We start from the raw sequence: 17465 nt of genomic DNA on the forward strand, positions 1-17465 counted from the left end.
TGGTTTAATGCTTCTAACCACCTCCATCAATGATTATTCATTATTCATTTCATATAGAGAACTCAGCATTCCCTAGGCTTGCTATTCTAATTATAAGACCCCAGATTCTCCCTTTGCACAGGTAAAAAACATAAACCGGGTGTTCAGGGAAGCCTCCCAAGTCTTCCCTGACCAGCTCCAGGACCCTAAACTGTTTTTTGTTATCTACTTATATCATGGGAAACAATTCTATCTCTTCTTGAGCCTTATACATGTAAAACACATTTTTCTAGTCTTATGACTTCACACTACATCTAACCATCACACATTTCTATATGACCAGAAGTTCCAAGCCCTTGTTGTTCAATCTGCTGTTCCCCTGACTGTTACCATGTGCAGTTCCTGTTTTGCTGTTTCACCGGTATCCCCAGTGTCTTCCTCTGTCTCCTAGAATCTTGTGTGTCCTGTTGTTGCTTGTGTCCCCTCTCATTCTCCAGTGTCCCATGACCCTATATCACCAATGTTTTTACACCTTTAGTGTCCCTTGACCCCATGTCCTTTGTGTCTCTTCACCCTCCAGTTTCTCATGACCCCGTGTCATCAATGTCTCTTCACCCTTTAGTGTCCATTGACCCAATGTCCTTGTGTCTCTTCACCCTCCAGTGTCCGGTGACCCCGTGTCATCACTGTCTCTTCACCCCTAGCAGTTCTGTCACTCCAATTATGACATGTATTAAGACCTTATGACCAGGCTGATATTTTGATTCTGAGCATTGGCCATTCTTAGGGTTCATAAAATTTCCTTAAACTTCAGATGGTTTTGCGAAATTTCGGCAACCGATTTCGCAAAACCATCAGAATATCTAGGACATTTTAACAGGAGGATTCACAGGGAATCCCCCTGTTTGCAATCCCCAGGGCACTGAAGGTTAGTTAACCTCTAGTCCCGGGGATATTCCCAATGAATACGGCCGCCTCGGGCCACATTCATTGGGAAGATGTGTGATCCCTGTCACTAGAGAATATATATTCTCCAGTGCCCGGGAATAAAATGGCGGCTCAGTTCTTAGCCCTTCATCTCGGTACACAGGAGTCCCAGGGTGGAACTGGCAATAGGTAATATGGTGGCTCATTTGTTAGCCTGTTATCTTGGAGCATTGGTGTCCCAGGGTAGAGCTGGCAATGGGTAGACTTGACAATGGGTAATATGGTGGCTTAGTTGTTAGCCCTTTATCTCATAACACTGGAGTCCCAGGGTAGAACAGGTAACAGGTAATATGGTGGCTCATTTGTTAGTCCTTTACCATGCAGCAGACTTGACAATAGCTAATACAGCAGCTCAGTCGTTAGCCTGTTATCTTGTAGTATTTGAGTCCCAGAGTAGAAATGGCAATGGGTGCCATTGACAATAGGTAATATGGCGGCTCGGTTGTTAGCCTGTTATCTTGTAGCACTGGAGCCTCGGAGTAGAAATGGCAATGGTTAGACATGACAATGGGTAATTTATTGTTTCAGTTGTTACCCGTTACCTTGTAGCACTAGAGTCCCAAAAGTGGAACTGGCAAAAGGAAATATGGTGGCTTTGTTGTTAACCTGTTATCTTGTAGCACTGGAGTTCAAAGATAGAATTGAAGGCAATAGGTAATAGTTAGACTTGATAATGAGTAATATGAAGGCTCCATTATTAGCCATTTTTCTCGTAGAACTAGAATACCATGGTGGAACTGGCATAAGCCCTAGAAGGAATGGGTCAGGTACTTTTCTAGGCTAGAAATTGAGGATGTGGAGCACCTGGCCAATGATAATAAAAAGGCACGTGTGTGTGGAATAATGAGAAGTTGGAGTCTGTGGTCAGGTAGACAGGCAAGGTGTGGCCTTTAAACTGGGAGAGCCCAGGAGGTTTCCCAAGGTTTAGGTCTGCGGGTCCAAAAGCACTAAAGAGTGTCAGAGAGAGAGCCAGAAGGCTAAAATTGAGTATTTCTGTCATACTGTGATGAGTAATGTGGACACCCTGCAGAATGCCTTGTGTTGATGTTTTTTGTAAATTGAAGTGGACAGACCACCTTGAAATTGAACTGAAGTCACTGACTGACTGGAGTCTGCAGTGAGTAGATTTCACTCTAATCCCCCTTAAAATTGGCAGAATAAGTAGAATTGCCAATGAGTAATATGGCGGCTCAGTTGTTAGCCTGTATGACTGCTCAGTTATTAGTCTTGTAGGACTGGGGTTTATGATATTACATCATTACTATTTAATGTGTTGTTGTTGTTCTTTGGAGGTTGTAATTACCTAATCTTAGCAACTGCTAAGAAAAGAAAGAGGGTGTACTTGCTTTTTCTCCGGTCTATATGTTTCTGCTGTACAAATACATCATAATAGCAACATAAAAACCCTTATAAGTAAATATTGTGCATTTCAACAAAGAGAAATAGGGAAGGTTGGGGTTTTCCCTACAAATATTCTCTTTTTTCATATTGCCATATTAGCTGAAACATTGCCAACTAGGACAGAGAAGATAATTACAAGGTTGTATGGCACCACCAAAATCTCGTTCATCCATCCTTTAATTATATGTTCTTTGTTATTAGAGGTGTAACTAGGCATTCTGTCTTTTTATATCTTATCTACATATGATTTATTCATTGGTGGGGACTAGGCTGGTTCCAGAGCTATTCCCAGCATTAGGGTTCGTCATTCTTTATGTCCATTATTGGTGGGATCGTTCCCTTGTTATATTTACATACATTTCTCCTACCTGTAATGAAGTCTCAAAAACAAAACATGTTTACCAAGTGCACCTTATGGAAAGTGTTAATTATTAACCACATGAAATTAATGTTCCGGATTATGTCCCCCCATGTCTTGCACGGTGCCCCTAGCTCCAAAGTGGCCATGGACTCATCCCAGCTATATGTTCTTGGTATTGTTGGGCTAATTTAAGTAAATTTTTTATGTGTTCCTTTAAGATGTAAATCAGAATATAGCCATTAGGTGGCAGCATTGTATTAAAAAAAGTTTCACTGCAGAAATCATAGCAGCCTAGCACTAGAAAATTGTTATATTGAATTTACCCAGAAGGTGGCAGTATTGTAATAATATAATCTGTGTTATGACCAGCATTATTTACCCTATACTGTGTCTTAGACCCACCCCCAGCCAGAACAGCAATGAGTCCAACTCTCTGTCACTTTAATCTCTCCTCCAATCAGCATATGAACTAATTCTGTCAGGTGATTGTATTTAAAGTGTATTTAAAGTATTTAAAGTGACCCTCTGCCCAGAAGACCATGCACGCTAAATTAATAACAGATTCTAAACAAGCAGTAAAAGCAATTTAAAATCATTCACTTCTGTACCTATAAGGATTTGGAAGAAATCCATCCTCACATTATAAAAACTTAAGCATTGTATTGCATATTAGCAAACCCCTTTGTTATCGAACTTTATTATCCCCACATTTATCAGGTAAACTGATTGAATTGCATTTTTTTTCCCTCAACAAATATGGCGCCTGTTGGCTTAAGCAGCATCGGCGCCTGCGCACGATTCCGCAGCTCGCTCCATCTGGCCTGTTGGTAGCGGAGCCCTGTGATTGGATGGCTCTCTGTGGCTTCATGTGTACGGCAGTGCGCGTGCGTCTGTGAGACCGTGTGTAGCACGTGCATCCTGTGAGGGAGAGTGTTCGTTACTTGACGCAGCCATTGGCTGGCTGTCTGACATGTCCCCTCCCTGTGGGCGGGTCTTAGTCCCCCATTGATGGTGACGCAAGAAGCAGCGTTGTCCTTGTGCGGAGCGGTCCGGCGGTGCTGAGGACTGGGAGACCCGGGAAGGGCTGAGAGGATCCACGAGTAGATGGTATGAAGGGTGGGCAACTTATGGGAGAGATTAGTACTCACCTGAGGGAGGCAACCTATAATATGCAGCATGCACTCCAAGACTACAACTCCCAGCATGCTTTGCGTGCCATAATGGGGGTTGCAGTTGCCCTTCTGTTGCTCATGTTGGAAATATTCAGTATATCGACCATTGTTGTTCATTCTTTGTAAGGTCCGGCTCAGCTAATCATAGCGAAGCATTGAAATACACTCCTGGCTGATCTGTGTCTTTTAAGTGTGCATGCTGGGAGTTGTAGTTCTTAGAATGCTCATGGCAGCCCAATGATATGTTTAAAGGATCAGCTTGTGATATGTGTACATAACATACCATGGTGACTGTTATTCTAGCCACCTGTGTGCCTGTACACTGCATACTGCTATTCTGCAGCAGCTGGAAGGATGTAGTACAGTGCAATAACACCATATGACCTATATATGTCAGTGTGCAGGTGACAACAGGCTTGGCTTGCTGGGATCTGTAGTTCCACAGAGTTGGCACATAGCTGACAGTCATAGGCTGCTCTGTGCCATGTGGGTGCCATGCCGGGCATGGTGGGTGGTTGGGTTTATGAACTACAATTGTCTTACCCATATTTTGTAGGATGTGATTCATGCAGCCACGTGTGTAATCTGTTCTGTAATACCTCTTGTCCTCCGCGTGTTACTGTACAAGATCCGGTGATCATTGGTATTGGAGTATGCCCGGGTATCACTGGTACTAGCATGCCCCGGTGTTGGAATTGGGCAGGATCTAGCATGCCCGGGTATGTGGGTTGGATCCTCTATGTTTGTGTGTTGGGGTTGGGATGGATCCATTATGCCCGGGTATTGGGGTATCACTGACATTAGCATGCCCGGGTATTGGGGTATCACTGACTTTAGCATGCCCGGGTATTGGGGTATCACTGACTTTAGCATGCCCAGGTATTGGGGTATCACTGACTTTAGCATGCCCAGGTATTGGGGTATCACTGACTTTAGCATGCCTGGGTATTGGGGTCGTTGTGCATCAGAAATGTCTAGGAATGTGGTGTAGTGCTAATGCCTGGGTATTGGGGTTGTGTGTTGGGTCCATCATTTCCAGGTATTGAGGTTGGGCTAGATAGAGGATTCTCGGGTATCACTGGATCCAGCATGCCTGGGTATTGGGGAAATGGCTGGATCTGGGGTGCCCCTGTATTGGGGAAATGGCTGGATCTGGGGTGTGCCCCCGTATTGGGGAAATGGCTGGATCTGGGGTGCCCGGGTATCAGGGAAATGGCTGGATCCGCCCTTCTGGCCATTTCTTTGGAGAGGTCTTTGCATTGTTCTGTGTGCCGGGGAATCCTGAGACTCTCCGCAGGTGTCATGTGATTCGGGCAGACTTTACACTTTGAGTCGTCTTACATCAGAACTCTCGGTCGTTAATGTGAGCAATTTGCAGTGTGATTGTTGTGTAACACCAGGCGTGCTTTGTGTGGTGCAATTCGAAGGACGCAACAATACGTAGGGCAGTTCAAGGAAATTAGGTTTTAGGTTACTAGGTGTCAGGATCACTTACCTGGGAATGGAATTCCCCCTCCCTCATTATCTGGGCCAGCAAGGGGAAATTCCTTTCTTGCCTTCTCAGTAGTAAGGGCAATTCTTTATTATTTAAGGCCAGTAAGGGATTACACGGGGGCAACTTAAAGTCTTTACCACCTAACTCACCCACCATCAGGGTAACCCATGTGATAGAAGCACAGCAGATGCAGCTTGCTTTGGGACTGCACTTCTTTGATTGAAACAACACATTCCACCTTTTCAGAAGGTAGTTGCAGCTGTGATAAGTCGGAGATAAGATGCTTCTCAAGTGAAAAGGAGACCACAGTGCCACCTGTGGCCAGGGTATATATATCTGGGATAAGTTTATATCCTTAATGGTTGAACTTGATGGACTTATGTCTTTTTTTCAACCTAACCTACTATGTAACACTGATTATAGGGTAAAAAAAAACACCGGACGGCAAAGCTAAAACAAAAAAGAGCCGCACACAGAGCCAGCCACCTGAGACAATGGAACAGTGACCATCCAATGGCCGAGAGGACCACCATCAGTATTCTCCCCGGAAATAATTTTGAGCTGGGCGGGAAGAAGCCTGTATTGTGACCCAACTCTTCAGTTACCTCCCAAAAATATCCAGGTGGTTACAGAAAAGTGCCCAACTAAAAGTATCTGGGGAGAACACTGACCATGCTGTGTGAAGATGGTGGGTTCCTCCGACACGGCAATGAAGTATTCTCCATAGAATTTTTTTTAGCTCGGTGAGTACAAGCTGAAAACTTCTGGGTGCTGCCCAGTCTTGGACCTGTGATCGCCGCAGGGTGGCCACACACGGTTAAGTCCGTGCCATATTCGGCTAGTAAGCCGTACATCATGGCAGAAGGTCACCACCCACCAACAACTACAGTTCTACTTTGAAGGATCTTCTTTGAGATCTCATCACTTGATATTCACACAACACCTTCAAAGGTCCTGGGAAATCCATGCTTGGCCAAGTCAAGGTACAAAACCATATGTTCCCTTCAAGGCTCAAATATCTAAAGTCCAAGTACAGATAATAAATGATCATTTGTATAACAAAAATGGTTGGCACCTCGTGAGTAGACCAAGATTCTGAAGTTGCGGGGTATTGGAGAGTTGTCATATCTGCTCAAGCTATCACGGTGATGGATATCTCAGCAGCACGGTGGCTCAGGGGTTAGTACTGCGGCCTTCGCAGCGCTAGGTCCCAGGTTCGATTCCCTGCCAGGACATTATCTGCATGGAGTTTGCACGTTCTCCCTGTGTCTGCGTGGGTTTTCTCCGGGTACTCCGGTTTCCTCCCACATCCCAAAAACATGCAGTTAGGTTATTTGGCTTCTCCCTAACAATTGGGTCCTGGGAAATCCATGCTTGGCCAAGTCAAGGTACAAAACCATATGTTCCCTTCAAGGCTCAAATATCTAAAGTCCAAGTACAGATAATAAATTATCATTTGTATAACAAAAATGGTTGGCACCTCGTGAGTAGACCAAGATTCTGAAGTTGCGGGGTATTGGGGAGTTGTCATATCCGCTCAAGCTGCTGAGATATCCACCACTATCACGGTGATGGATATCTCAGCAGCAAGGTGGCTCAGGGGTTAGTACTCCGGCCTTTGCAGAGCTAGGTCCCAGGTTTGATCCCCAGGACATTATCTGCATGGAGTTTGCAGGTTCTCCCCATGTCTGCGTGGGTTTCCTCTGGGTACTGCGGTTTCCTCTCACATCCCAAAAACATGCAGTTAGGTTATTTGGCTTCTCCCTAACAATTGACCTTGGACTACATTAATCACATATGACTATGGTAGGGACATTAGATTGTGAGCTCCTTTGAGGGACAGTTAGTGACATGACTTTGGACTATGTACAGCGCTGTGTAATATGATGGCGCTATATAAATACTGTATAATAATAATAATAACCACTATGGAGCTACAATCGTGCCATGGTTGGGTAATGGAAGTGGTGGTGGTACTGACGATGGTTCGAGTGGTGATGTAGATTATACACCCAGCCGGGGGGTGGTTAAGCAGTTACAACAATTCAAAAAATAAACAAGTTGCAAATTGCTGAATACACAGTGAACGTAAACAAATGTGATGTGACCAATTTCCACACCTCTGGCAGATATCGGAGCCAACACTTCACTATGTAATCCAAGCAGCAACCGGTATCTGAAGCCAAGACTTCTGTCACTTTGGATGAATCTTTCTCTAGTGAGATTCACTTTACTTAGGAGGATTAGTTGGGGTCCTCCAATGGGTACACATGTTAGTGACAACTTATGTGGCACCCTAATGCACCTTTTTATTGCACTAAATACTGTATACTCCTTTTATGCAGCCCCTTGAAATGATTGGGGTGCCCTAACGTAACTCACGTCATTGGAGTTGCATTGTTCTAGTGCAGGGTAAAAAATGCAGCAATTTGGGTCACATTGATCAAATGGGCCCTTTTTTTTTTCACAGTCCCTCAAAATCAGGGTTACTTGGGAGGTATGAAGAGGGACAGTCTCTCCAAATCAAGGGCAATTTGTAAGTATGAAGAGGGACATTCTCTCCAAATCAGGGTTACTTAGAAGGTATGAAGAGGGACAGTCCCTCCAAATCTGGTACAGTTGGGAGAAATGAGGAGGGACTGTCCCTCCAAATCAGGGTTGCTTGGGAAATCTGGAGAGGGACAGTCTTTACAAATCAGAGGCAGATGGGGGTATGAAGAGGGACAGTCCCTGCAAATTAGGGGCAGTTGGTAATTATGAAAAGGGATAGTCCCTCCAAATCAGGGGCAGATGTAGGGTATGAAGAGGGACAGTTTCTCCAAATCAGAGGCAGTTAGTAAGTATCACGAGGGACATTATCTCCAAATCAAGGGCAGATGGAGAGTATGAAGAGGGACAATCCCTCCAAATCAGGGACAGTTGACAGGTGTGTATTCCATATGACTAATATATTTGTGTGTGTGTGATGGGCAGCCTCTCCAAATGATTGGGATGCCCCAACGTAACTCATATGTACTTTTTCATCTTCTAGAAAACGAGTTGTTAGAGTTGAACTCTTTTGTCATATTGTTACCCAAGTTGATGTGTCAATCTCTATAAACTAGTTAATTAGACTCCACAGTCCCTCAAAATCAGGGTTACTTGGGAGGTATGAAGAGGGACAGTCTCTCCAAATCAAGGGCAATTTGTAAGTATGAAGAGGGACATTCTCTTTAAATCAAGGGCAGATGGAGGGTATGAAGAGAGACAGTCTCTCCAAATCAGGGTTACTTAGGAGGTATGAAGAGGGACAGTCCCTCCAAATATGGGACAGTTGGGAGAAATGAGGAGGGACTGTCCCTCCTATTCAGGGTTACTTGGGAAATCTGAAGAGGGACAGTCTTTCCAAATCAGAGGCAGATGGGGGTATGAAGAGAGACAGTCTCTCCAAATCAGGGTTACTTAGGAGGTATGAAGAGGGACAGTCCCTCCAAATTAGGGGCAGTTGGTAATTATGAAGAGGGACAGTCTCTCCAAATCAAGGGGCAGTTGCAGGGTTCTCCCCAGCTCCTTTTAGCTGGGCGCACCACCCGGCACTTTTCAGTAACCACCCGGCTGTTTTTATGTGGCTACTGAAGAGTTAGGGTAACAATACAGGGGATGCCACCCACCTACAATTTCTTCCCACCCGGCTCAAAAAAATTCCTGGGTTGAGCACTGAGTTGGTAAGTATGAAGAGGGACATTCTCTTTAAATCAAGGGCAGATGGAGGGTATAAAGAGAGACAGTCTCTCCAAATCAGGGGTAGATGGGGGCATGAAGAGGGACAGTCCCTCCAAATCAGGGGCATTTTGGGGTATGAAGAGGGACAATCCCTCCAAACCAGGGGCAGTTGACAGGTGTGTATTCTATATGCCTAATATATTTGTGTGTGTGTGATGGGCAGCCCCTCCAAATGATTGGAATGCCCCAACGTAACTCATATGTACTTTTTCATCTGTTCAATCTTCTAGAAAACGAGTTGTTAGAGTTGAACTCTTTTGTCATATTGTTACCCAAGTTGATGTGTCAATCTCTATAAACTAGTTAATTAGACTCCTCCGCCATCTTTTTTTGTTTTTCTTTCCTGTGAAGTGACTTTTTTTATTACTTTGTGGTGTAGGAGTATTCCATTACATACAATGCTTCCGGTTTTACTTTATATTGCCATACTGTGTGCTAATCTGGTGATTTTTTTTTTCTGTGGTTTGATTTGTTTGTTAATCACTTCCTGTTTCTTGTGATCAGGCCGTTACCAGCCATCAATATCAATGGTCGCTTTACACGGGTATTAAAAGATTGTAGTGGGTGGTTAAAATTTTGTACATCTCCTATATTTCTGTACCTGGAAACAAACTTTTGTCCTCGTTTGCAGTGACGGATGAACGAGCGCTCTACACGGCACTATTCTGGTCTATAGCGGGGGGAGGATGAGCGAGCAGCCTGGAGTGACCAGCGGTCATTCCCAATCGGACATTTATTGATCCGCCAGGGTGGGTTGATGAATGATTTTGGGGGACCACTGGTTAGATTTTCACCTGGACAATGATTTAACGTTTGAGCCTTTCCCCAGTGCATTGGTGGTCACTGTAAAAGTGCCCCGTATCCCCCTCAATCCATTAATAATGACTGCTGAAGGGTCCCTTAGGAACCACACAGAAACCATGGGGTCCCCCATAACTCTGCTTGAGAAGCATTGCTTTTTTTTTTCTTTCTTTTACTTTTATGTTACTTTTTAACTTTACTTTTGCAATTTTTTGTCCTGTTTGCAGATTTATTTTCAGCCCCTGGTAATTGGCGTTCTGCTTTATTTGTCTCCATTCCTCGATGTCTTACCATAAAATCCAATTAACTTGTCTTTAAATTTAATCTTAACCAAGCGGATTTTGGGAGTCACCTGATTACATTTTTCTGTCCTGTGATCTCTTTAACCCCTTTTCTGCCACTCCTATTCCTTTACTCTGTTGTATATTATAGTGAAGTTTGCACTCGGTGACACAATGGGGGTGGAAAGAAGCCCCCAGATTTTGTTTTAGGGAGTTCAAGGGTCACACTGCTGTATTAGGATGGACATTGCTGTGCTGCATTTTGGGTTTGCTGGGTCATTGAAAGTTCCTCTTTGATGTGAGTTGCCCTGTGGTGTCCCAGCTCAGTGCTCTGTACAGCACTGCAGTATATGTCAGAGCTATAATAATGTATGTATATAAATGTATAACAATAGAATGTGACTATGGGGGACATTTGAGTGTCAGCTCCTCTGTACAGAGACTGATGGGACTGGCTCAGTGTTCCCTGTACAGCACTGCGGTATATGTCAGAGCTATATAAATGTATAATAATAGTTTTTACTGTGGGGGGCATTAGAGTGTCAGCTCCTCTGTACAGATTCTGATGTGACTGGTCAATGTTCTCTGTACAGCACTACGTTATATGTCAGAGCTATATTAATGTATGTACTGCCTGCCAAAATATGTATTTCACCTTTGTGATACTATCCCTTGATTCTGAGTCTTGTTTACCTACAATAATGGCTGTAAACTCCCTCATCCATTCGGAGATTTTATGGCAAGGTGCAGCTCTCTCTCTCTCTCTCTCGCCCCTTCTCTCTCTCTCTCTCTCTCTCTCTCTCTCTCGCCCCTTCTCTCTCTCTCTCGCCCCTTCTCTCTCTCTCTCGCCCCTTTTCTCTCTCTCTCTCGCCCCTTTTCTCTCTCTCTCTCTCTCTCTCCCCCCCCTTAGGAATAAAGGTCATAGCCCTCAGATCTGGATGTGTAGTATAGGGTTACATATTTGGCTGAACCAGAAGCTGCACCTGCTAATACAGAACGTGCACGAGTTCTACATACAAATAACATTTTCGGGCTATTTAGATGCCCATTAGCAGGGACTTGGCACAAATCTATGACTATGGCTGGGTGTACACGACCACATTGTGTTATGCTGCATGTTGCATTGACTTGTCAGTATGCGGCAATGCATTATAAAACAGGCCGAGCTACACTAAAACAAACTATTACACGCAGGTTTCCCAGGTTCTCTCATGTGAACAAAGACCGAAGGTAGCGATGAACATTGAATAATAAACTTTTTTTCTCTAACTCTTCTTCTAGATTGCTGCTGAATCTCTTTTATGTCGTGAGTGGACTAACGGTAAGCAAAATTGACTTTTGGAGCCAAAAACTAAGCTGTGTCTAAAATTTTTTGTATTTATGAAATAGGGCTCGTTTTATAAAACAAGGAAACTGATATTCCTTTGCATGAATCCTCCAGGTCAATGCGTTTAAATGGCAGTAATTGATTCCCTCCCAGAAATGTCAGATTCCCTATAAATAGAGCCCTTAAAGTGGAAATAAATCTGTTTTAAGAAATAGCAACCAGACAGATTGTATATTGCAGAAGGGGACAGGCGATGTCCGTTCTGCAATAAAATACCCTCTTACCTGTGTAGTTTTTTTAATACACTCATCTGTCCCTGTTCGTCAGCACCGCTATCTTTTTGTTTTGGTTTTTTTTTCAATCGTTGGCCATTTTTAACTGCCGAGATGATGTAACTCCAATGCAGTAGTTCATTCAGTCCTAGCAGTATCCCGACTTCCTACGAGTTGCACATGTGCAGCCCAATGATTTGACAGCATAGAAATCAGGCAGATGATGCAGGAAGGACAGCGCATTTTCTTTTATAATAAATCTCTGCCTCAATTTCTTTAAGTAGGTCTGCTTTAAGCGATAGGATTCTGATAATTAAGCGTCTCTTTACCATGTAATGAATACTGTTCATGATTCATCCTTTACCAGAATCTTATCACACTGATCGTGTGTTAGGTAATAGATTTCCCCTAAAGCAACTTTTCCATCATCAAAAATTTAGCTTAAAGAAATAGATTTTTTTTTCAGTGGTCATTTGGAGCGATCACTCAACATCCAGGGTTCTCCCCAGGCACTTTTAGCTGGGCGCACCACCCGGCACTTTTTAGCACCCACCTGGCTGTTTTTGGGTGGTTACCAAAGAGTTTGGTCACAATTTCAGGGGCTGCCACCCACCTAAAATTTCTTCCCACCCGGCTTAAAAAATTTCTGGGTTGAGCACTGACATCCATCCATTTTTTACATAACCTGACAGCCCTGATGAAGGGAGACCCTTAGGATTCCAGAAAAGTGTTTTTGTGTTATAACATAGGAGTCTGAAATGTCTAAAACCTGGGTTTTTATATATTTATGTTTTTACAATTTACAAATGGAGTTTGTGGCAGTGAGACCAGTGTAGTTCATTGCTGTCAGCCAGTCCTTAACTACCCCAAAGCTTTAGTAATCACCAAAACAAATTGGGACCAGGGAAGTAGGGTTGTGGCACCGTTCTGCAGACACTTTATACATCTCAGCCACCTTAACCCCTTCCAACCTCCTCAACAAAATACTACTGAGCTCTTCTTCTGGACAACTGGAATTTAAAAAAACGAATTATTGTATTTATATTAGACCTTAGTATGAAAGTAGAGGACGTATACGTGTTCTTTTTTTTGGAAACAATTTTTTACGATCATTTCCAATGACAAACGAGCACTGTACACTGGAAAAGGGAGAGGGACAGACGAGCAAGTGGCACCCCAGTCTTCTACCTTGACTTGCATATCATTCATTCCAAATCATTGTACATGAATCCTCCATAACATCGGGTGACCATGATAGATTTTCACCAAGACGAGCATGGCCATTCGTCCTAGGCCATGATTATCTGATGTGTGTGTATATAACCTTATTTCTATTTCCAGTATATACCCAGGAATTATATCCCTGATGATGGAGGGGTCATTCATTCACCACCATCCAATATCTCATTGCTTTTCTATCGGTTGTTTTTGGGTAAAACATTGATTGATAATTTTATCAATTTTACGATTAGAGTTAGGATTTATTATTGGATAAGTGGATGGCAATTGAATTTTTGCAGTGGATTACACAGGATCGATTTTATATTTTGGCACTGAGAGAAAACCTCTTAGTGTATGCCTTTAATGTCGCCTCTTCTCTAGTCACCTGATCAATCGTAAGATCTGCCATATTGGATTGAAGTCTGTTATCGGCTGACACAGGCTCAGCTTTTGCATCATTAGATCATCATTTGTCTCCAGTGATGGAATGTTTTCTGATTTGGAACCGACGAAGAACTTATCACTTGTACATCCAAAAGCAATCTTAACCCATCTGTACCTTCTCTCCCCTTCATTCTGCACACATGCAGGGATAATGGGTTTTCCTTTCCAGCCTTTGGCTACATACACATGTCAGAAGATTCCAGTCTGATCACTTGGGGGCTAATGTCGGACGAGAATTTGGCGTGTTTACAGCGCTCATCGTCCATCTTGGTGGGTCCACAGATGATGAACGATCATAATGAAAGTGAAGGGGAGAGAGCACAGTGGGGTGCCACTCCATCATTCTCCACTCTCCATAGATCAGAACGGTGCTGTATGTATATCGCTCGTTCATGCATCATGCAGCCTTTTGTCATTAAAAAGGATTGTGAAAGATCCTTTCCAACGACAATTATTGCACATGTGAACATAGCCTTAGGCTACATACACATGTGCAAGAATTGTCGTTGGAAAGGGTCTTTCACAATCCTTTCCAACGACTGCAGGATGCATGAACGAGTTCTGTACATACAGCACCATTCAGCTCTATGGAGAGGGGAAGGTGAGAACGAAGGAGCAGCACCCCGCTGCGTTCTCTCCCCTTCACTTCCAATAGGATCGTCCATGGATCCGCGAGAGCGCTTGTTTGGACGATGGACGACGAGCGCTGTACACACGTAAGATTATCCGATATTGCCCCTGAACTGATTATCGGACGAGAACCATTGCACGTGTGTACCTAGCCTTAGTCTTTAATAAAATTAGAATTGTTCTGGATCATGCCAAGCAGGCAGGTGCATTATCAGAGTCCTCCCTCCTCTGCTGTTCAAAGTCCTAGAGATATGGCGCTCTGTATTGTATGCAAAGCACAAGCAAATGGAGAATTCTTGCTGGAGCTCGCAGGGAAGCCATGAGTAGTATCAGTACATCTACACTTCAGCATGTTCATTACACCACAACCCCAGCACCAGTAAAGAGGAAGTTAAATGAATAGATTGTATTATTCACAGCTAATAAAAAGAAATGTAATTTGGATGAATGTATTACAGATGTATGGCTGCTACACAGGAGATGAGTCCACTTTATCATAAGATAGTCCCAGGCCAATACTTATCAGCTGGTAATATAATAAAAACCCTTCAATATATAAAGAGAAGCAGTGCAAACAATGGGAGAAATCTATCTGCAGGCTGCTGAGAAATCTCAGCTGTCCAAATATTGCGCAGCCAAATGTTGGTTAATTAATAAAGCTTTATGTACACTCTGCTGATATTTGTCAGTATATAAAAGGACCGTGATCGAACAAGCAAACTACGAGCTTTTCTGCATCAATTTCTATAGTGGTAATATATTCATTAAAACAGAATTCCAGGCAATTATAGAAAACATGATATAAAATCAAAAATGTCCATTAATATAATGCAGCTTACAAGTTTATTTGGCGACTGTGTTTTTTTATTTTTCGGGCTAGGAAACATTTTTGTGTTGGGTTTCATAACTGGTTAAACCCTCCATCATGGTGCCGTCTTTTGGATCAGGGATGACATGATGGCATCAGCTCTCTACATCCATACACAGTGTGAGCAAGGTGCCATGTTTAGAGGCTCAGCCTTCTCTTTTTTGTCTTACAGTAAAGCTGTGAATATTGCAGACCTGGATGAATGGAAATACAAATGCTTTGTTGGGTAAGCCCTGGCAGCTGCCATGTTTTCAGCTTTAAAGGGCAAATTCACCTTGTAGCTATAATGCTTGTATTTGCAAAGGGCAAGTTTACCAAATGGAACGACCTGCAAAACCATCATCACTGAGAATTTCAAAAGAAATAACTTAAATGCTGCGCTTTGCCATAGTTGGCATTCCCGTGCTGAGTGCTAAGTAAGCTTTGGGTGCACTAAATGCCTTTGTAGCCCATTCAAAATTACCAGACACATGACAGGTGTTAAAGCCTCACTAAACCTTCTGCTTTCTTAGCTAGAGAATAGATACCCAGTACTTCTGGGTAAAGGTAGGTACGTGCTTTGATCAGCTAAGAATCATATGATGGAGCCAAATCAGCGCTCCTCTTAGCGTCTTATACCAACTTATACTGGGCATTGGGGTGCCAGCTGTTATGAAGGAGTGGCAGATGAGCACTAGCAAGGGGTGAGTATACAAATACATCAAATACCTATTGTGATAAATTGGTGGGAGAGCATTTTCAGATGGCACCTCATCCTATATAGATACATCTGAACCCAATTTCTTATTTTATCAGGACTTTCAGGTGCCTATCACAAACATTCTACAATATTAAAAGAATAAAATGCACATTTATTGTATGATGTTTAAAAACAATCAAGCACAAACAACTTGTATTAGTATATTTTTATCAATACATTACATATATACCATAACATAATATATTTCTTGTATGACATTATATCTTTGCATTAATATTGTACTGTATCTTATCGTCCTTGATGCGTTTCACCCGTAGGCTTCATCAGAAGGACGCAGTATGCCAGGCAGCTATGAGTAAGCTGGGATCCCAATGGGAGCACATTGAATCACTAATAAGGTGGTGAGTGTTGCCACTTTTGATTTAGTGGAAGCTACAGGGTAAAATCTTGCTTGTTAGTGGTTTGTCACTCTTTACACAGTGGTGAGGATACGTTAATGACATGCAGAAGAGGGGTCACATTGGCACAGCTGTACATTTCCCTTTGTTTTTGGAAACAATGTGTGATTAAGGAAAAACTGAATATAAAATTGCGGTTGTGGTTGGCATGCTGTGTCCTTCAGATGAAGCCCACGGGTGAAATGCATAAAGGACGATAAGATACAGTACAATAGAACTGCAAAGATATAATGTCATACAAGTAATGTATTATGTAATGGTATACATGTAATGGATTGATGAAAATGTACTAATACAAGTTGTTTGTGCTTGAACATCATATAAAAAAATTTATTTAATTCTTTTAATATTGTAGAATTTTTGTGGTAGACACCTGAAAAGTCCTGTTAAAATAGGAAATTGGGTTCAAATACACCGAATAGCCATAGTGACACTGCCTCTTTAATGATCATTTAGTCGCATCGGCTCACGTGTTAAAAAAGAAACTGCTCACAGCAAGGAAAAGACAGCAAGGCTTCTTTCTAGCTCTTCCCTGTATTGGGGAGGTTAGTGGTGGACCAATGTAGGCGAGGCCTAGGATATTAAAAAAAACACAAATAATACTCATTTAGATTATCCCAGAGGAACCTTTTAAAATTTTGGTCTAAAAGAACATTTGTTTCAACCAACTTTTGGGGGGATTGTGGGAAAAATCCACCCATATGTATGTGGCCACGGGTGATCTAAATGATCCGCCGCAGCCACAACCGTGTGCTAATCTTGTTGTCCAAGGAGGACATTTGTCTACCCCCAAAAGCTGTTGGCTTCATGTCTGAAATTAGCCTTTGAGTTCCGCCAATTCCTGGTTAAGCCTGGATGAATAAACACTATAGTGTATGAACAGTTGTGAAGGAACTCCTGGACATAGGGTGGAAGTTTTAGCTGGAACAGGTGGCATCCTTGTCTGTCTGGAATATAGGGAGGTGGCACCAAGTGTTGAAAAGCATGGTTGGGAAATGGTGAAGTCCCCCCAATGGCTGTGCCAAGATGAGGAATCGTACTATACAATGCTGGCTATTTTACCATTCCTTTCATGTTTTAATAAAATCCCCAACGACACCTGGGTTTTGGCATACATTGTGAATGGCCAACTAGTGGCACTTTTAGGGCCTAAATTGACTGTTTTAAATCATTTTTATCATGACCTAAAAACCTATCTGTTCAATATGATTACAGAGATACATTTACAAGTATTATCACATTGGTTTTAATCTCGTACATGAATACCTAATGCCATAGTATTCCAAATTTCTATGCGTTTTGTGCA

General features: G+C 42.7%; 1 protein-coding gene across 2 annotated transcripts in view; it reads left to right on the forward strand.

The window, feature by feature from the left end:
- The first annotated feature begins 3723 nt into the window (after positions 1-3723).
- The window catches only part of SLC5A6 (solute carrier family 5 member 6), a 45315-nt gene continuing 31573 nt past the window's right edge, over positions 3724-17465 (forward strand). The window contains exons 1-2 of one of the 2 annotated variants that reach the window (XM_072407273.1): positions 3724-3835; positions 11521-11560. The gene's annotated coding sequence lies outside the window, so the exon portion shown is untranslated. The remainder of the gene's footprint in view (positions 3836-11520; positions 11561-17465) is intronic. The other variant, XM_072407274.1, reaches the window with a different exon arrangement.

Source organism: Pyxicephalus adspersus, chromosome 4, assembly GCF_032062135.1.
Source record: "Pyxicephalus adspersus chromosome 4, UCB_Pads_2.0, whole genome shotgun sequence".
Lineage (NCBI taxonomy): Eukaryota > Metazoa > Chordata > Amphibia > Anura > Pyxicephalidae > Pyxicephalus > Pyxicephalus adspersus.